This window comes from Pleurodeles waltl, chromosome 4_1 (assembly GCF_031143425.1).
Source record: "Pleurodeles waltl isolate 20211129_DDA chromosome 4_1, aPleWal1.hap1.20221129, whole genome shotgun sequence".
In the NCBI taxonomy this organism is placed as follows: domain Eukaryota; kingdom Metazoa; phylum Chordata; class Amphibia; order Caudata; family Salamandridae; genus Pleurodeles; species Pleurodeles waltl.
In genome coordinates, this window is record NC_090442.1 from 56,551,158 (window position 1) to 56,570,502 (window position 19,345).

General features: G+C 52.7%; 14 non-coding genes across 14 annotated transcripts; 11 read left to right on the top strand and 3 right to left on the bottom strand.

Annotated features, from left to right (window-relative positions):
• Window positions 1–412: 412 nt before the first annotated feature.
• On the top strand, window positions 413–486 carry TRNAN-GUU (transfer RNA asparagine (anticodon GUU)). The gene has a single exon. It is a non-coding gene; the product is annotated as a tRNA-Asn (tRNA).
• A 253-nt stretch (window positions 487–739) lies between these two features.
• TRNAW-CCA (transfer RNA tryptophan (anticodon CCA)) lies at window positions 740–811 on the top strand. Its single transcript has one exon. It is a non-coding gene; the product is annotated as a tRNA-Trp (tRNA).
• Window positions 812–2,653: 1,842 nt separating this feature from the next.
• Window positions 2,654–2,727, top strand: TRNAN-GUU (transfer RNA asparagine (anticodon GUU)). Its single transcript has one exon. It is a non-coding gene; the product is annotated as a tRNA-Asn (tRNA).
• A 253-nt stretch (window positions 2,728–2,980) lies between these two features.
• TRNAW-CCA (transfer RNA tryptophan (anticodon CCA)) lies at window positions 2,981–3,052 on the top strand. The gene has a single exon. It is a non-coding gene; the product is annotated as a tRNA-Trp (tRNA).
• Window positions 3,053–4,897: 1,845 nt separating this feature from the next.
• TRNAN-GUU (transfer RNA asparagine (anticodon GUU)) lies at window positions 4,898–4,971 on the top strand. The gene has a single exon. It is a non-coding gene; the product is annotated as a tRNA-Asn (tRNA).
• A 397-nt stretch (window positions 4,972–5,368) lies between these two features.
• Window positions 5,369–5,439, bottom strand: TRNAG-GCC (transfer RNA glycine (anticodon GCC)). Its single transcript has one exon. It is a non-coding gene; the product is annotated as a tRNA-Gly (tRNA).
• A 1,706-nt stretch (window positions 5,440–7,145) lies between these two features.
• TRNAN-GUU (transfer RNA asparagine (anticodon GUU)) lies at window positions 7,146–7,219 on the top strand. The gene has a single exon. It is a non-coding gene; the product is annotated as a tRNA-Asn (tRNA).
• A 253-nt stretch (window positions 7,220–7,472) lies between these two features.
• On the top strand, window positions 7,473–7,544 carry TRNAW-CCA (transfer RNA tryptophan (anticodon CCA)). Its single transcript has one exon. It is a non-coding gene; the product is annotated as a tRNA-Trp (tRNA).
• Window positions 7,545–11,958: 4,414 nt separating this feature from the next.
• Window positions 11,959–12,030, top strand: TRNAW-CCA (transfer RNA tryptophan (anticodon CCA)). Its single transcript has one exon. It is a non-coding gene; the product is annotated as a tRNA-Trp (tRNA).
• Window positions 12,031–12,101: 71 nt separating this feature from the next.
• TRNAG-GCC (transfer RNA glycine (anticodon GCC)) lies at window positions 12,102–12,172 on the bottom strand. Its single transcript has one exon. It is a non-coding gene; the product is annotated as a tRNA-Gly (tRNA).
• Window positions 12,173–13,875: 1,703 nt separating this feature from the next.
• TRNAN-GUU (transfer RNA asparagine (anticodon GUU)) lies at window positions 13,876–13,949 on the top strand. Its single transcript has one exon. It is a non-coding gene; the product is annotated as a tRNA-Asn (tRNA).
• Window positions 13,950–14,202: 253 nt separating this feature from the next.
• Window positions 14,203–14,274, top strand: TRNAW-CCA (transfer RNA tryptophan (anticodon CCA)). Its single transcript has one exon. It is a non-coding gene; the product is annotated as a tRNA-Trp (tRNA).
• A 71-nt stretch (window positions 14,275–14,345) lies between these two features.
• On the bottom strand, window positions 14,346–14,416 carry TRNAG-GCC (transfer RNA glycine (anticodon GCC)). The gene has a single exon. It is a non-coding gene; the product is annotated as a tRNA-Gly (tRNA).
• Window positions 14,417–16,449: 2,033 nt separating this feature from the next.
• On the top strand, window positions 16,450–16,521 carry TRNAW-CCA (transfer RNA tryptophan (anticodon CCA)). The gene has a single exon. It is a non-coding gene; the product is annotated as a tRNA-Trp (tRNA).
• Window positions 16,522–19,345: the final 2,824 nt, after the last annotated feature.

Here is a 19,345-nt window from a genome sequence, read left to right on the forward strand (position 1 = left end):
GAATCGCTGGTTAAAGTGTAGTGCACAAAAAACCCAACTCCTCGATTACACTATTAGATAACATCCTTTAACTGCCCCACCCACCCTGTGTGAGTCTCACCCACTTCCCGCCTGCTCCCTCTAGTCTGAGAGTTGTATCTCCACAAAAAACACACAGTGGGGCTCAATGAGCTGCTCATGTCTGACATGGACACCTAAGCAGTGCTGGATTCACAACCTGAAAGCCTGCAAAGGAAAGTGTGCCCGGCAGAAGATAAGCTGCCTGGCAACTCAGAACCTTCTTCTAAGAGAAGTAAGACATGTCACAATGGAGTCTAAGCCTACCTGTCTTATGCCAGGACCTTAGAGCTGCAGGCAGGAGCACAAAGGTAAAAACATATATTGAGTCCCAACACGCTCACTGCGGTGGTTGGTCTCTGTGGCGCAATCGGTTAGCGCGTTCGGCTGTTAACCGAAAGGTTGGTGGTTCAAGCCCACCCAGGGACGTATGCTTTTGCCTACATCAAGTCCTGAATTAAAACACAGCTGTCTGGCTTTGCTCTTAGATCTCTCGCTTTGCCTGCGTGACATGCTCTATCTCAACATTTCCATCTTCTCTCATCTCTTCACCTCTAGTCATTTCCACCAATAGGACTGGAAACGGGCCACCAAGCCTTCTACTTTAACCACAGGGGTACTGAGGGCCAATAAAAGGCACAGAAGCATTTCTTGATCCGGGGCTGAGAACTGCATGCACAGGGACCTCGTGGCGCAACGGTAGCGCGTCTGACTCCAGATCAGAAGGTTGCGTGTTCAAATCACGTCGGGGTCACTCTTTGACATTTTTTTCCCCAAGTCTATATCTCTGACTTCTAAAGCAAAGCCAAAAGAAGGGCGCTTTGCATTGGCCGGGAATCGAACCCGTGCCTCCCGCGTGGCAGGCGAGAATTCTACCACTGAACCACCAATGCTTCACTTACATAGGCTGAGCAGAGAGCCCTGCCGTAGACAGTAGTGATGAGGCCCATGCATTCGCATGGGACACCTATGAACAAAGTTTGCATGGCAAGCCTTGGACTGCCAAACGTTCACATGCTGATGGCAGGAATCAGATGCAGGAGACTGAAACTATGAATGTTTCTGCTTTTGCTAAGGACAGTGGTTTGGGGCCAGTGTTGTGCTTGACAGAGCACGACATCAGCCTGCTCTCTGGCTGCTCCCGGGAGAAGTGGCTGACAGAAAGCACCCTCCAGACCACCAGCAATCTTGTGTTTCACAACATGCCACTGTCACTGGACTTTCCTTCTGGGAAAGCCTAGTCACTGACCTGGCCAGATTCCCTGTCCTCCCCAAAATCCTGGGGAGAAACGGGCAGAGTTCTGCGCCCTGCGCCCTCTTTCGCGTCCCTAACGCGCTCCCAACGCGCCCTACAGCCCTGGTCGGGCACAGCCCTGGTCGGGCTCATACCACTGGGGCCTCTGCCGAGGAAGAGCCCCGGAAGCCTAGGGCCAGGCCTATTGCACAGGCATCTTAGACCAGGCCATTCCGGGATTGCTGTGTTTCACGTCCTGCCCTTCAACACTCCTGGGAGGGCTTTCCCTGAGAACCCTCATGTCTCTGCCCTCCCAGGAGGCTGTGGTTCTATGCAAAATAGGGGGTGCACCACGGGCCGTCCCCTTTCCTCTCTCTCGCCAATATCTTTCACCAAAGCTGAGCCCTGCAGGTAAATGTATCTATCTGGCTGAGGGGCCAGGGAGGGCCTTTGCCTGCAGTCTTACAAGCCAGAGTGCAGAGAAGGCAGCAGCTCTGGGACCGGGACTCTGCTCAAAGACATATCTAACATGCCACAGTGGAGCTGAGATGGGCAAGACACGTGTCTCACAGGCAGGCAGCACAACAAGACAGTGGCAGGAAACTATGCTAACAAGGAAAGAGAAAAGTCACGTGTCTCGTGGCCTTCCCACCATTAGACAGTAGTCTGCGCAAGAAAACATCCAACAGTGACAGGACAACCAAGCAAATGACAAACGCTGTGCTGAATAAAGTCATCTTACATGACATTTCGTACAAAGGCCCAGATCATGGGGATGATCGCGCAGAAGCAGCAAGTATCAGAGCCACCGAACCTGAGGTGAGTTACACGAGGAGAAAGGGCGACATGGGGACAGGGGCTAGGGGCTCAGGGAACAGCTACCACAATGCAACCTCGGGTGTGGGGATGCCACTCATTGCGGGTACTGCCCTGGGATTTCCTTTTAGAAAGAATCGCTGGTTAAAGTGTAGTGCACAAAAAACCCAACTCCTCGATTACACTATTAGATAACATCCTTTAACTGCCCCACCCACCCTGTGTGAGTCTCACCCACTTCCCGCCTGCTCCCTCTAGTCTGAGAGTTGTATCTCCACAAAAAACACACAGTGGGGCTCAATGAGCTGCTCATGTCTGACATGGACACCTAAGCAGTGCTGGATTCACAACCTGAAAGCCTGCAAAGGAAAGTGTGCCCGGCAGAAGATAAGCTGCCTGGCAACTCAGAACCTTCTTCTAAGAGAAGTAAGACATGTCACAATGGAGTCTAAGCCTACCTGTCTTATGCCAGGACCTTAGAGCTGCAGGCAGGAGCACAAAGGTAAAAACATATATTGAGTCCCAACACGCTCACTGCGGTGGTTGGTCTCTGTGGCGCAATCGGTTAGCGCGTTCGGCTGTTAACCGAAAGGTTGGTGGTTCAAGCCCACCCAGGGACGTATGCTTTTGCCTACATCAAGTCCTGAATTAAAACACAGCTGTCTGGCTTTGCTCTTAGATCTCTCGCTTTGCCTGCGTGACATGCTCTATCTCAACATTTCCATCTTCTCTCATCTCTTCACCTCTAGTCATTTCCACCAATAGGACTGGAAACGGGCCACCAAGCCTTCTACTTTAACCACAGGGGTACTGAGGGCCAATAAAAGGCACAGAAGCATTTCTTGATCCGGGGCTGAGAACTGCATGCACAGGGACCTCGTGGCGCAACGGTAGCGCGTCTGACTCCAGATCAGAAGGTTGCGTGTTCAAATCACGTCGGGGTCACTCTTTGACATTTTTTTCCCCAAGTCTATATCTCTGACTTCTAAAGCAAAGCCAAAAGAAGGGCGCTTTGCATTGGCCGGGAATCGAACCCGTGCCTCCCGCGTGGCAGGCGAGAATTCTACCACTGAACCACCAATGCTTCACTTACATAGGCTGAGCAGAGAGCCCTGCCGTAGACAGTAGTGATGAGGCCCATGCATTCGCATGGGACACCTATGAACAAAGTTTGCATGGCAAGCCTTGGACTGCCAAACGTTCACATGCTGATGGCAGGAATCAGATGCAGGAGACTGAAACTATGAATGTTTCTGCTTTTGCTAAGGACAGTGGTTTGGGGCCAGTGTTGTGCTTGACAGAGCACGACATCAGCCTGCTCTCTGGCTGCTCCCGGGAGAAGTGGCTGACAGAAAGCACCCTCCAGACCACCAGCAATCTTGTGTTTCACAACATGCCACTGTCACTGGACTTTCCTTCTGGGAAAGCCTAGTCACTGACCTGGCCAGATTCCCTGTCCTCCCCAAAATCCTGGGGAGAAACGGGCAGAGTTCTGCGCCCTGCGCCCTCTTTCGCGTCCCTAACGCGCTCCCAACGCGCCCTACAGCCCTGGTCGGGCACAGCCCTGGTCGGGCTCATACCACTGGGGCCTCTGCCGAGGAAGAGCCCCGGAAGCCTAGGGCCAGGCCTATTGCACAGGCATCTTAGACCAGGCCATTCCGGGATTGCTGTGTTTCACGTCCTGCCCTTCAACACTCCTGGGAGGGCTTTCCCTGAGAACCCTCATGTCTCTGCCCTCCCAGGAGGCTGTGGTTCTATGCAAAATAGGGGGTGCACCACCGGCCGTCCCCTTTCCTCTCTCTCGCCAATATCTTTCACCAAAGCTGAGCCCTGCAGGTAAATGTATCTATCTGGCTGAGGGGCCAGGGAGGGCCTTTGCCTGCAGTCTTACAAGCCAGAGTGCAGAGAAGGCAGCAGCTCTGGGACCGGGACTCTGCTCAAAGACATATCTAACATGCCACAGTGGAGCTGAGATGGGCAAGACACGTGTCTCACAGGCTGGCAGCACACCAAGACAGTGGCAGGAAACCATGCTAACAAGGAAAGAGAAAAGTCACGTGTCTCGTGGCCTTCCCACCATTAGACAGTAGTCTGCGCAAGAAAACATCCAACAGTGACAGGACAACCAAGCAAATGACAAACGCTGTGCTGAATAAAGTCATCTTACATGACATTTCGTACAAAGGCCCAGATCATGGGGATGATCGCGCAGCAGAAGCAGCAAGTATCAGAGCCACCGAACCTGGGGTGAGTTACACGAGGAGAAAGGGCGACATGGGGACAGGGGCTATGGGCTCAGGGAACAGCTACCACAATGCAACCTCGGGTGTGGGGATGCCACTCATTGCGGGTACTGCCCTGGGATTTCCTTTTAGAAAGAATCGCTGGTTAAAGTGTAGTGCACAAAAAACCCAACTCCTCGATTACACTATTAGATAACATCCTTTAACTGCCCCACCCACCCTGTGTGAGTCTCACCCACTTCCCGCCTGCTCCCTCTAGTCTGAGAGTTGTATCTCCACAAAAAACACACAGTGGGGCTCAATGAGCTGCTCATGTCTGACATGGACTCCTAAGCAGTGCTGGATTCACAACCTGAAAGCCTGCAAAGGAAAGTGTGCCCGGCAGAAGATAAGCTGCCTGGCAACTCAGAACCTTCTTCTAAGAGAAGTAAGACATGTCACAATGGAGTCTAAGCCTACCTGTCTTATGCCAGGACCTTAGAGCTGCAGGCAGGAGCACAAAGGTAAAAACATATATTGAGTCCCAACACGCTCACTGCGGTGGTTGGTCTCTGTGGCGCAATCGGTTAGCGCGTTCGGCTGTTAACCGAAAGGTTGGTGGTTCAAGCCCACCCAGGGACGTATGCTTTTGCCTACATCAAGTCCTGAATTAAAACACAGCTGTCTGGCTTTGCTCTTAGAGCTCTCGCTTTGCCTGCGTGACATGCTCTATCTCAACATTTCTATCTTCTCTCATCTCTTCACCTCTAGTCATTTCCACCAATAGGACTGGAAACGGGCCACCAAGCCTTCTACTTTAACCACAGGCGTACTGAGGGCCAATAAAAGGCACAGAAGCATTTCTTGATCCGGGGCTGAGAACTGCATGCACAGGGACCTCGTGGCGCAACGGTAGCGCGTCTGACTCCATATCAGAAGGTTGCGTGTTCAAATCACGTCGGGGTCACTCTTTGAAAATTTTTTTCCCCACCAAGTCTATATCTCTGACTTCTAAAGCAAAGCCAAAAGAAGGGCGCTTTGCATTGGCCGGGAATCGAACCCGGGCCTCCCGCGTGGCAGGCGAGAATTCTACCACTGAACCACCAATGCTTCACTTACATAGGCTGAGCAGAGAGCCCTGCCGTAGACAGTAGTGATGAGGCCCATGCATTCGCATGGGACACCTATGAACAAAGTTTGCATGGCAAGCCTTGGACTGCCAAACGTTCACATGCTGATGGCAGGAATCAGATGCAGGAGACTGAAACTATGAATGTTTCTGCTTTTGCTAAGGACAGTGGCTTGGGGCCAGTGTTGTGCTTGACAGAGCACGACATCAGCCTGCTCTCTGGCTGCTCCCGGGAGAAGTGGCTGACAGAAAGCACCCTCCAGACCACCAGCAATCTTGTGTTTCACAACATGCCACTGTCACTGGACTTTCCTTCTGGGAAAGCCTAGTCACTGACCTGGCCAGATTCCCTGTCCTCCCCAAAATCCTGGGGAGAAACGGGCAGAGTTCTGCGCCCTGCGCCCTCTTTCGCGTCCCTAACGCGCTCCCAACGCGCCCTACAGCCCTGGTCGGGCACAGCCCTGGTCGGGCTCATACCACTGGGGCCTCTGCCGAGGAAGAGCCCCGGAAGCCTAGGGCCAGGCCTATTGCACAGGCATCTTAGACCAGGCCATTCCGGGATTGCTGTGTTTCACGTCCTGCCCTTCAACACTCCTGGGAGGGCTTTCCCTGAGAACCCTCATGTCTCTGCCCTCCCAGGAGGCTGTGGTTCTATGCAAAATAGGGGGTGCACCACGGGCCGTCCCCTTTCCTCTCTCTCGCCAATATCTTTCACCAAAGCTGAGCCCTGCAGGTAAATGTATCTATCTGGCTGAGGGGCCAGGGAGGGCCTTTGCCTGCAGTCTTACAAGCCAGAGTGCAGAGAAGGCAGCAGCTCTGGGACCGGGACTCTGCTCAAAGACATATCTAACATGCCACAGTGGAGCTGAGATGGGCAAGACACGTGTCTCACAGGCTGGCAGCACACCAAGACAGTGGCAGGAAACCATGCTAACAAGGAAAGAGAAAAGTCACGTGTCTCGTGGCCTTCCCACCATTAGACAGTAGTCTGCGCAAGAAAACATCCAACAGTGACAGGACAACCAAGCAAATGACAAACGCCGTGCTGAATAAAGTCATCTTACATGACATTTCGTACAAAGGCCCAGATCATGGGGATGATCGCGCAGCAGAAGCAGCAAGTATCAGGGCCACCGAACCTGGGGTGAGTTACACGAGGAGAAAGGGCGACATGGGGACAGGGGCTATGGGCTCAGGGAACAGCTACCACAATGCAACCTCGGGTGTGGGGATGCCACTCATTGCGGGTACTGCCCTGGGATTTCCTTTTAGAAAGAATCGCTGGTTAAAGTGTAGTGCACAAAAAACCCAACTCCTCGATTACACTATTAGATAACATCCTTTAACTGCCCCACCCACCCTGTGTGAGTCTCACCCACTTCCCGCCTGCTCCCTCTAGTCTGAGAGTTGTATCTCCACAAAAAACACACAGTGGGGCTCAATGAGCTGCTCATGTCTGACATGGACACCTAAGCAGTGCTGGATTCACAACCTGAAAGCCTGCAAAGGAAAGTGTGCCCGGCAGAAGATAAGCTGCCTGGCAACTCAGAACCTTCTTCTAAGAGAAGTAAGACATGTCACAATGGAGTCTAAGCCTACCTGTCTTATGCCAGGACCTTAGAGCTGCAGGCAGGAGCACAAAGGTAAAAACATATATTGAGTCCCAACACGCTCACTGCGGTGGTTGGTCTCTGTGGCGCAATCGGTTAGCGCGTTCGGCTGTTAACCGAAAGGTTGGTGGTTCAAGCCCACCCAGGGACGTATGCTTTTGCCTACATCAAGTCCTGAATTAAAACACAGCTGTCTGGCTTTGCTCTTAGAGCTCTCGCTTTGCCTGCGTGACATGCTCTATCTCAACATTTCTATCTTCTCTCATCTCTTCACCTCTAGTCATTTCCACCAATAGGACTGGAAACGGGCCACCAAGCCTTCTACTTTAACCACAGGCGTACTGAGGGCCAATAAAAGGCACAGAAGCATTTCTTGATCCGGGGCTGAGAACTGCATGCACAGGGACCTCGTGGCGCAACGGTAGCGCGTCTGACTCCAGATCAGAAGGTTGCGTGTTCAAATCACGTCGGGGTCACTCTTTGACATTTTTTTCCCCACCAAGTCTATATCTCTGACTTCTAAAGCAAAGCCAAAAGAAGGGCGCTTTGCATTGGCCGGGAATCAAACCCGGGCCTCCCGCATGGCAGGCGAGAATTCTACCACTGAACCACCAATGCTTCACTTACATAGGCTGAGCAGAGAGCCCTGCCGTAGACAGTAGTGATGAGGCCCATGCATTCGCATGGGACACCTATGAACAAAGTTTGCATGGCAAGCCTTGGACTGCCAAACGTTCACATGCTGTTGGCAGGAATCAGATGCAGGAGACTGAAACTATGAATGTTTCTGCTTTTGCTAAGGACAGTGGTTTGGGGCCAGTGTTGTGCTTGACAGAGCACGACATCAGCCTGCTCTCTGGCTGCTCCCGGGAGAAGTGGCTGACAGAAAGCACCCTCCAGACCACCAGCAATCTTGTGTTTCACAACATGCCACTGTCACTGGACTTTCCTTCTGGGAAAGCCTAGTCACTGACCTGGCCAGATTCCCTGTCCTCCCCAAAATCCTGGGGAGAAACGGGCAGAGTTCTGCGCCCTGCGCCCTCTTTCGCGTCCCTAACGCGCTCCCAACGCGCCCTACAGCCCTGGTCGGGCACAGCCCTGGTCGGGCTCATACCACTGGGGCCTCTGCCGAGGAAGAGCCCCGGAAGCCTAGGGCCAGGCCTATTGCACAGGCATCTTAGACCAGGCCATTCCGGGATTGCTGTGTTTCACGTCCTGCCCTTCAACACTCCTGGGAGGGCTTTCCCTGAGAACCCTCATGTCTCTGCCCTCCCAGGAGGCTGTGGTTCTATGCAAAATAGGGGGTGCACCACGGGCCGTCCCCTTTCCTCTCTCTCGCCAATATCTTTCACCAAAGCTGAGCCCTGCAGGTAAATGTATCTATCTGGCTGAGGGGCCAGGGAGGGCCTTTGCCTGCAGTCTTACAAGCCAGAGTGCAGAGAAGGCAGCAGCTCTGGGACCGGGACTCTGCTCAAAGACATATCTAACATGCCACAGTGGAGCTGAGATGGGCAAGACACGTGTCTCACAGGCAGGCAGCACAACAAGACAGTGGCAGGAAACTATGCTAACAAGGAAAGAGAAAAGTCACGTGTCTCGTGGCCTTCCCACCATTAGACAGTAGTCTGCGCAAGAAAACATCCAACAGTGACAGGACAACCAAGCAAATGACAAACGCTGTGCTGAATAAAGTCATCTTACATGACATTTCGTACAAAGGCCCAGATCATGGGGATGATCGCGCAGAAGCAGCAAGTATCAGAGCCACCGAACCTGAGGTGAGTTACACGAGGAGAAAGGGCGACATGGGGACAGGGGCTAGGGGCTCAGGGAACAGCTACCACAATGCAACCTCGGGTGTGGGGATGCCACTCATTGCGGGTACTGCCCTGGGATTTCCTTTTAGAAAGAATCGCTGGTTAAAGTGTAGTGCACAAAAAACCCAACTCCTCGATTACACTATTAGATAACATCCTTTAACTGCCCCACCCACCCTGTGTGAGTCTCACCCACTTCCCGCCTGCTCCCTCTAGTCTGAGAGTTGTATCTCCACAAAAAACACACAGTGGGGCTCAATGAGCTGCTCATGTCTGACATGGACACCTAAGCAGTGCTGGATTCACAACCTGAAAGCCTGCAAAGGAAAGTGTGCCCGGCAGAAGATAAGCTGCCTGGCAACTCAGAACCTTCTTCTAAGAGAAGTAAGACATGTCACAATGGAGTCTAAGCCTACCTGTCTTATGCCAGGACCTTAGAGCTGCAGGCAGGAGCACAAAGGTAAAAACATATATTGAGTCCCAAAAGCTCACTCCGGTGGTTGGTCTCTGTGGCGCAATCGGTTAGCGCGTTCGGCTGTTAACCGAAAGGTTGGTGGTTCAAGCCCACCCAGCGAAGTATGCTTTTGCCTACATCAAGTCCTGAATTAAAACACAGCTGTCTGGCTTTGCTCTTAGAGCTCTCGCTTTGCCTCCGTGACATGCTCTATCTCAACATTTCCATCTTCTCTCATCTCTTCACCTCTAGTCATTTCCACCAATAGGACTGGAAACGGGCCACCAAGCCTTCTACTTTAACCACAGGGGTACTGAGGGCCAATAAAAGGCACAGAAGCATTTCTTGATCCGGGGCTGAGAACTGCATGCACAGGGACCTCGTGGCGCAACGGGAGCGCGTCTGACTCCAGATCAGAAGGTTGCGTGTTCAAATCACGTCGGGGTCACTCTTTGACATTTTTTTCCCCAAGTCTATATCTCTGACTTCTAAAGCAAAGCCAAAAGAAGGGCGCTTTGCATTGGCCGGGAATCGAACCCGTGCCTCCCGCGTGGCAGGCGAGAATTCTACCACTGAACCACCAATGCTTCACTTACATAGGCTGAGCAGAGAGCCCTGCCGTAGACAGTAGTGATGAGGCCCATGCATTCGCATGGGACACCTATGAACAAAGTTTGCATGGCAAGCCTTGGACTGCCAAACGTTCACATGCTGATGGCAGGAATCAGATGCAGGAGACTGAAACTATGAATGTTTCTGCTTTTGCTAAGGACAGTGGCTTGGGGCCAGTGTTGTGCTTGACAGAGCACGACATCAGCCTGCTCTCTGGCTGCTCCCGGGAGAAGTGGCTGACAGAAAGCACCCTCCAGACCACCAGCAATCTTGTGTTTCACAACATGCCACTGTCACTGGACTTTCCTTCTGGGAAAGCCTAGTCACTGACCTGGCCAGATTCCCTGTCCTCCCCAAAATCCTGGGGAGAAACGGGCAGAGTTCTGCGCCCTGCGCCCTCTTTCGCGTCCCTAACGCGCTCCCAACGCGCCCTACAGCCCTGGTCGGGCACAGCCCTGGTCGGGCTCATACCACTGGGGCCTCTGCCGAGGAAGAGCCCCGGAAGCCTAGGGCCAGGCCTATTGCACAGGCATCTGAGACCAGGCCATTCCGGGATTGCTGTGTTTCACGTCCTGCCCTTCAACACTCCTGGGAGGGCTTTCCCTGAGAACCCTCATGTCTCTGCCCTCCCAGGAGGCTGTGGTTCTATGCAAAATAGGGGGTGCACCACGGGCCGTCCCCTTTCCTCTCTCTCGCCAATATCTTTCACCAAAGCTGAGCCCTGCAGGTAAATGTATCTATCTGGCTGAGGGGCCAGGGAGGGCCTTTGCCTGCAGTCTTACAAGCCAGAGTGCAGAGAAGGCAGCAGCTCTGGGACCGGGACTCTGCTCAAAGACATATCTAACATGCCACAGTGGAGCTGAGATGGGCAAGACACGTGTCTCACAGGCTGGCAGCACACCAAGACAGTGGCAGGAAACTATGCTAACAAGGAAAGAGAAAAGTCACGTGTCTCGTGGCCTTCCCACCATTAGACAGTAGTCTGCGCAAGAAAACATCCAACAGTGACAGGACAACCAAGCAAATGACAAACGCCGTGCTGAATAAAGTCATCTTACATGACATTTCGTACAAAGGCCCAGATCATGGGGATGATCGCGCAGCAGAAGCAGCAAGTATCAGAGCCACCGAACCTGGGGTGAGTTACACGAGGAGAAAGGGCGACATGGGGACAGGGGCTATGGGCTCAGGGAACAGCTACCACAATGCAACCTCGGGTGTGGGGATGCCACTCATTGCGGGTACTGCCCTGGGATTTCCTTTTAGAAAGAATCGCTGGTTAAAGTGTAGTGCACAAAAAACCCAACTCCTCGATTACACTATAAGATAACATCCTTTAACTGCCCCACCCACCCTGTGTGAGTCTCACCCACTTCCCGCCTGCTCCCTCTAGTCTGAGAGTTGTATCTCCACAAAAAACACACAGTGGGGCTCAATGAGCTGCTCATGTCTGACATGGACACCTAAGCAGTGCTGGATTCACAACCTGAAAGCCTGCAAAGGAAAGTGTGCCCGGCAGAAGATAAGCTGCCTGGCAACTCAGAACCTTCTTCTAAGAGAAGTAAGACATGTCACAATGGAGTCTAAGCCTACCTGTCTTATGCCAGGACCTTAGAGCTGCAGGCAGGAGCACAAAGGTAAAAACATATATTGAGTCCCAAAAGCTCACTCCGGTGGTTGGTCTCTGTGGCGCAATCGGTTAGCGCGTTCGGCTGTTAACCGAAAGGTTGGTGGTTCAAGCCCACCCCGCGAAGTATGCTTTTGCCTATATCAAGTCCTGAATTAAAACACAGCTGTCTGGCTTTGCTCTTAGAGCTCTCGCTTTGCCTGCGTGACATGCTCTATCTCAACATTTCTATCTTCTCTCATCTCTTCACCTCTAGTCATTTCCACCAATAGGACTGAAAACGGGCCACCAAGCCTTCTACTTTAACCACAGGCGTACTGAGGGCCAATAAAAGGCACAGAAGCATTTCTTGATCCGGGGCTGAGAACTGCATGCACATGGACCTCGTGGCGCAACGGTAGCGCGTCTGACTCCAGATCAGAAGGTTGCGTGTTCAAATCACGTCGGGGTCACTCTTTGACATTTTTTTCCCCACCAAGTCTATATCTCTGACTTCTAAAGCAAAGCCAAAAGAAGGGCGCTTTGCATTGGCCGGGAATCGAACCCGGGCCTCCCGCGTGGCAGGCGAGAATTCTACCACTGAACCACCAATGCTTCACTTACATAGGCTGAGCAGAGAGCCCTGCCGTAGACAGTAGTGATGAGGCCCATGCATTCGCATGGGACACCTATGAACAAAGTTTGCATGGCAAGCCTTGGACTGCCAAACGTTCACATGCTGATGGCAGGAATCAGATGCAGGAGACTGAAACTATGAATGTTTCTGCTTTTGCTAAGGACAGTGGTTTGGGGCCAGTGTTGTGCTTGACAGAGCACGACATCAGCCTGCTCTCTGGCTGCTCCCGGGAGAAGTGGCTGACAGAAAGCACCCTCCAGACCACCAGCAATCTTGTGTTTCACAACATGCCACTGTCACTGGACTTTCCTTCTGGGAAAGCCTAGTCACTGACCTGGCCAGATTCCCTGTCCTCCCCAAAATCCTGGGGAGAAACGGGCAGAGTTCTGCGCCCTGCGCCCTCTTTCGCATCCCTAACGCGCTCCCAACGCGCCCTACAGCCCTGGTCGGGCACAGCCCTGGTCGGGCTCATACCACTGGGGCCTCTGCCGAGGAAGAGCCCCGGAAGCCTAGGGCCAGGCCTATTGCACAGGCATCTTAGACCAGGCCATTCCGGGATTGCTGTGTTTCACGTCCTGCCCTTCAACACTCCTGGGAGGGCTTTCCCTGAGAACCCTCATGTCTCTGCCCTCCCAGGAGACTGTGGTTCTATGCAAAATAGGGGGTGCACCACGGGCCGTCCCCTTTCCTCTCTCTCGCCAATATCTTTCACCAAAGCTGAGCCCTGCAGGTAAATGTATCTATCTGGCTGAGGGGCCAGGGAGGGCCTTTGCCTGCAGTCTTACAAGCCAGAGTGCAGAGAAGGCAGCAGCTCTGGGACCGGGACTCTGCTCAAAGACATATCTAACATGCCACAGTGGAGCTGAGATGGGCAAGACACGTGTCTCACAGGCAGGCAGCACAACAAGACAGTGGCAGGAAACTATGCTAACAAGGAAAGAGAAAAGTCACGTGTCTCGTGGCCTTCCCACCATTAGACAGTAGTCTGCGCAAGAAAACATCCAACAGTGACAGGACAACCAAGCAAATGACAAACGCCGTGCTGAATAAAGTCATCTTACATGACATTTCGTACAAAGGCCCAGATCATGGGGATGATCGCGCAGAAGCAGCAAGTATCAGAGCCACCGAACCTGAGGTGAGTTACACGAGGAGAAAGGGCGACATGGGGACAGGGGCTAGGGGCTCAGGGAACAGCTACCACAATGCAACCTCGGGTGTGGGGATGCCACTCATTGCGGGTACTGCCCTGGGATTTCCTTTTAGAAAGAATCGCTGGTTAAAGTGTAGTGCACAAAAAACCCAACTCCTCGATTACACTATTAGATAACATCCTTTAACTGCCCCACCCACCCTGTGTGAGTCTCACCCACTTCCCGCCTGCTCCCTCTAGTCTGAGAGTTGTATCTCCACAAAAAACACACAGTGGGGCTCAATGAGCTGCTCATGTCTGACATGGACACCTAAGCAGTGCTGGATTCACAACCTGAAAGCCTGCAAAGGAAAGTGTGCCCGGCAGAAGATAAGCTGCCTGGCAACTCAGAACCTTCTTCTAAGAGAAGTAAGACATGTCACAATGGAGTCTAAGCCTACCTGTCTTATGCCAGGACCTTAGAGCTGCAGGCAGGAGCACAAAGGTAAAAACATATATTGAGTCCCAACAAGCTCACTGCGGTGGTTGGTCTCTGTGGCGCAATCGGTTAGCGCGTTCGGCTGTTAACCGAAAGGTTGGTGGTTCAAGCCCACCCAGGGACGTATGCTTTTGCCTACATCAAGTCCTGAATTAAAACACAGCTGTCTGGCTTTGCTCTTAGAGCTCTCGCTTTGCCTGCGTGACATGCTCTATCTCAACATTTCTATCTTCTCTCATCTCTTCACCTCTAGTCATTTCCACCAATAGGACTGGAAACGGGCCACCAAGCCTTCTACTTTAACCACAGGCGTACTGAGGGCCAATAAAAGGCACAGAAGCATTTCTTGATCCGGGGCTGAGAAATGCATGCACAGGGACCTCGTGGCGCAACGGTAGCGCGTCTGACTCCAGATCAGAAGGTTGCGTGTTCAAATCACGTCGGGGTCACTCTTTGACATTTTTTTCCCCACCAAGTCTATATCTCTGACTTCTAAAGCAAAGCCAAAAGAAGGGCGCTTTGCATTGGCCGGGAATCGAACCCGGGCCTCCCGCGTGGCAGGCGAGAATTCTACCACTGAACCACCAATGCTTCACTTACATAGGCTGAGCAGAGAGCCCTGCCGTAGACAGTAGTGATGAGGCCCATGCATTCGCATGGGACACCTATGAACAAAGTTTGCATGGCAAGCCTTGGACTGCCAAACGTTCACATGCTGATGGCAGGAATCAGATGCAGGAGACTGAAACTATGAATGTTTCTGCTTTTGCTAAGGACAGTGGTTTGGGGCCAGTGTTGTGCTTGACAGAGCACGACATCAGCCTGCTCTCTGGCTGCTCCCGGGAGAAGTGGCTGACAGAAAGCACCCTCCAGACCACCAGCAATCTTGTGTTTCACAACATGCCACTGTCACTGGACTTTCCTTCTGGGAAAGCCTAGTCACTGACCTGGCCAGATTCCCTGTCCTCCCCAAAATCCTGGGGAGAAACGGGCAGAGTTCTGCGCCCTGCGCCCTCTTTCGCGTCCCTAACGCGCTCCCAACGCGCCCTACAGCCCTGGTCGGGCACAGCCCTGGTCGGGCTCATACCACTGGGGCCTCTGCCGAGGAAGAGCCCCGGAAGCCTAGGGCCAGGCCTATTGCACAGGCATCTTAGACCAGGCCATTCCGGGATTGCTGTGTTTCACGTCCTGCCCTTCAACACTCCTGGGAGGGCTTTCCCTGAGAACCCTCATGTCTCTGCCCTCCCAGGAGGCTGTGGTTCTATGCAAAATAGGGGGTGCACCACGGGCCGTCCCCTTTCCTCTCTCTCGCCAATATCTTTCACCAAAGCTGAGCCCTGCAGGTAAATGTATCTATCTGGCTGAGGGGCCAGGGAGGGCCTTTGCCTGCAGTCTTACAAGCCAGAGTGCAGAGAAGGCAGCAGCTCTGGGACCGGGACTCTGCTCAAAGACATATCTAACATGCCACAGTGGAGCTGAGATGGGCAAGACACGTGTCTCACAGGCTGGCAGCACACCAAGACAGTGGCAGGAAACCATGCTAACAAGGAAAGAGAAAAGTCACGTGTCTCGTGGCCTTCCCACCATTAGACAGTAGTCTGCGCAAGAAAACATCCAACAGTGACAGGACAACCAAGCAAATGACAAACGCCGTGCTGAATAAAGTCATCTTACATGACATTTCGTACAAAGGCCCAGATCATGGGGATGATCGCGCAGCAGAAGCAGCAAGTATCAGGGCCACCGAACCTGGGGTGAGTTACACGAGGAGAAAGGGCGACATGGGGACAGGGGCTATGGGCTCAGGGAACAGCTACCACAATGCAACCTCGGGTGTGGGGATGCCACTCATTGCGGGTACTGCCCTGGGATTTCCTTTTAGAAAGAATCGCTGGTTAAAGTGTAGTGCACAAAAAACCCAACTCCTCGATTACACTATTAGATAACATCCTTTAACTGCCCCACCCACCCTGTGTGAGTCTCACCCACTTCCCGCCTGCTCCCTCTAGTCTGAGAGTTGTATCTCCACAAAAAACACACAGTGGGGCTCAATGAGCTGCTCATGTCTGACATGGACACCTAAGCAGTGCTGGATTCACAACCTGAAAGCCTGCAAAGGAAAGTGTGCCCGGCAGAAGATAAGCTGCCTGGCAACTCAGAACCTTCTTCTAAGAGAAGTAAGACATGTCACAATGGAGTCTAAGCCTACCTGTCTTATGCCAGGACCTTAGAGCTGCAGGCAGGAGCACAAAGGTAAAAACATATATTGAGTCCCAACACGCTCACTGCAGTGGTTGGTCTCTGTGGTGCAATCGGTTAGCGCGTTCGGCTGTTAACCGAAAGGTTGGTGGTTCAAGCCCACCCAGGGACGTATGCTTTTGCCTACATCAAGTCCTGAATTAAAACACAGCTGTCTGGCTTTGCTCTTAGAGCTCTCGCTTTGCCTGCGTGACATGCTCTATCTCAACATTTCTATCTTCTCTCATCTCTTCACCTCTAGTCATTTCCACCAATAGGACTGGAAACGGGCCACCAAGCCTTCTACTTTAACCACAGGCGTACTGAGGGCCAATAAAAGGCACAGAAGCATTTCTTGATCCGGGGCTGAGAACTGCATGCACAGGGACCTCGTGGCGCAACGGTAGCGCGTCTGACTCCAGATCAGAAGGTTGCGTGTTCAAATCACGTCGGGGTCACTCTTTGACATTTTTTTCCCCACCAAGTCTATATCTCTGACTTCTAAAGCAAAGCCAAAAGAAGGGCGCTTTGCATTGGCCGGGAATCAAACCCGGGCCTCCCGCATGGCAGGCGAGAATTCTACCACTGAACCACCAATGCTTCACTTACATAGGCTGAGCAGAGAGCCCTGCCGTAGACAGTAGTGATGAGGCCCATGCATTCGCATGGGACACCTATGAACAAAGTTTGCATGGCAAGCCTTGGACTGCCAAACGTTCACATGCTGATGGCAGGAATCAGATGCAGGAGACTGAAACTATGAATGTTTCTGCTTTTGCTAAGGACAGTGGTTTGGGGCCAGTGTTGTGCTTGACAGAGCACGACATCAGCCTGCTCTCTGGCTGCTCCCGGGAGAAGTGGCTGACAGAAAGCACCCTCCAGACCACCAGCAATCTTGTGTTTCACAACATGCCACTGTCACTGGACTTTCCTTCTGGGAAAGCCTAGTCACTGACCTGGCCAGATTCCCTGTCCTCCCCAAAATCCTGGGGAGAAACGGGCAGAGTTCTGCGCCCTGCGCCCTCTTTCGCGTCCCTAACGCGCTCCCAACGCGCCCTACAGCCCTGGTCGGGCACAGCCCTGGTCGGGCTCATACCACTGGGGCCTCTGCCGAGGAAGAGCCCCGGAAGCCTAGGGCCAGGCCTATTGCACAGGCATCTTAGACCAGGCCATTCCGGGATTGCTGTGTTTCACGTCCTGCCCTTCAACACTCCTGGGAGGGCTTTCCCTGAGAACCCTCATGTCTCTGCCCTCCCAGGAGGCTGTGGTTCTATGCAAAATAGGGGGTGCACCACGGGCCGTCCCCTTTCCTCTCTCTCGCCAATATCTTTCACCAAAGCTGAGCCCTGCAGGTAAATGTATCTATCTGGCTGAGGGGCCAGGGAGGGCCTTTGCCTGCAGTCTTACAAGCCAGAGTGCAGAGAAGGCAGCAGCTCTGGGACCGGGACTCTGCTCAAAGACATATCTAACATGCCACAGTGGAGCTGAGATGGGCAAGACACGTGTCTCACAGGCAGGCAGCACAACAAGACAGTGGCAGGAAACTATGCTAACAAGGAAAGAGAAAAGTCACGTGTCTCGTGGCCTTCCCACCATTAGACAGTAGTCTGCGCAAGAAAACATCCAACAGTGACAGGACAACCAAGCAAATGACAAACGCTGTGCTGAATAAAGTCATCTTACATGACATTTCGTACAAAGGCCCAGATCATGGGGATGATCGCGCAGAAGCAGCAAGTATCAGAGCCACCGAACCTGAGGTGAGTTACACGAGGAGAAAGGGCGACATGGGGACAGGGGCTAGGGGCTCAGGGAACAGCTACCACAATGCAACCTCGGGTGTGGGGATGCCACTCATTGCGGGTACTGCCCTGGGATTTCCTTTTAGAAAGAATCGCTGGTTAAAGTGTAGTGCACAAAAAACCCAACTCCTCGATTACACTATTAGATAACATCCTTTAACTGCCCCACCCACCCTGTGTGAGTCTCACCCACTTCCCGCCTGCTCCCTCTAGTCTGAGAGTTGTATCTCCACAAAAAACACACAGTGGGGCTCAATGAGCTGCTCATGTCTGACATGGACACCTAAGCAGTGCTGGATTCACAACCTGAAAGCCTGCAAAGGAAAGTGTGCCCGGCAGAAGATAAGCTGCCTGGCAACTCAGAACCTTCTTCTAAGAGAAGTAAGACATGTCACAATGGAGTCTAAGCCTACCTGTCTTATGCCAGGACCTTAGAGCTGCAGGCAGGAGCACAAAGGTAAAAACATATATTGAGTCCCAAAAGCTCACTCCGGTGGTTGGTCTCTGTGGCGCAATCGGTTAGCGCGTTCGGCTGTTAACCGAAAGGTTGGTGGTTCAAGCCCACCCAGCGAAGTATGCTTTTGCCTACATCAAGTCCTGAATTAAAACACAGCTGTCTGGCTTTGCTCTTAGAGCTCTCGCTTTGCCTCCGTGACATGCTCTATCTCAACATTTCCATCTTCTCTCATCTCTTCACCTCTAGTCATTTCCACCAATAGGACTGGAAACGGGCCACCAAGCCTTCTACTTTAACCACAGGGGTACTGAGGGCCAATAAAAGGCACAGAAGCATTTCTTGATCCGGGGCTGAGAACTGCATGCACAGGGACCTCGTGGCGCAACGGGAGCGCGTCTGACTCCAGATCAGAAGGTTGCGTGTTCAAATCACGTCGGGGTCACTCTTTGACATTTTTTTCCCCAAGTCTATATCTCTGACTTCTAAAGCAAAGCCAAAAGAAGGGCGCTTTGCATTGGCCGGGAATCGAACCCGTGCCTCCCGCGTGGCAGGCGAGAATTCTACCACTGAACCACCAATGCTTCACTTACATAGGCTGAGCAGAGAGCCCTGCCGTAGACAGTAGTGATGAGGCCCATGCATTCGCATGGGACACCTATGAACAAAGTTTGCATGGCAAGCCTTGGACTGCCAAACGTTCACATGCTGATGGCAGGAATCAGATGCAGGAGACTGAAACTATGAATGTTTCTGCTTTTGCTAAGGACAGTGGCTTGGGGCCAGTGTTGTGCTTGACAGAGCACGACATCAGCCTGCTCTCTGGCTGCTCCCGGGAGAAGTGGCTGACAGAAAGCACCCTCCAGACCACCAGCAATCTTGTGTTTCACAACATGCCACTGTCACTGGACTTTCCTTCTGGGAAAGCCTAGTCACTGACCTGGCCAGATTCCCTGTCCTCCCCAAAATCCTGGGGAGAAACGGGCAGAGTTCTGCGCCCTGCGCCCTCTTTCGCGTCCCTAACGC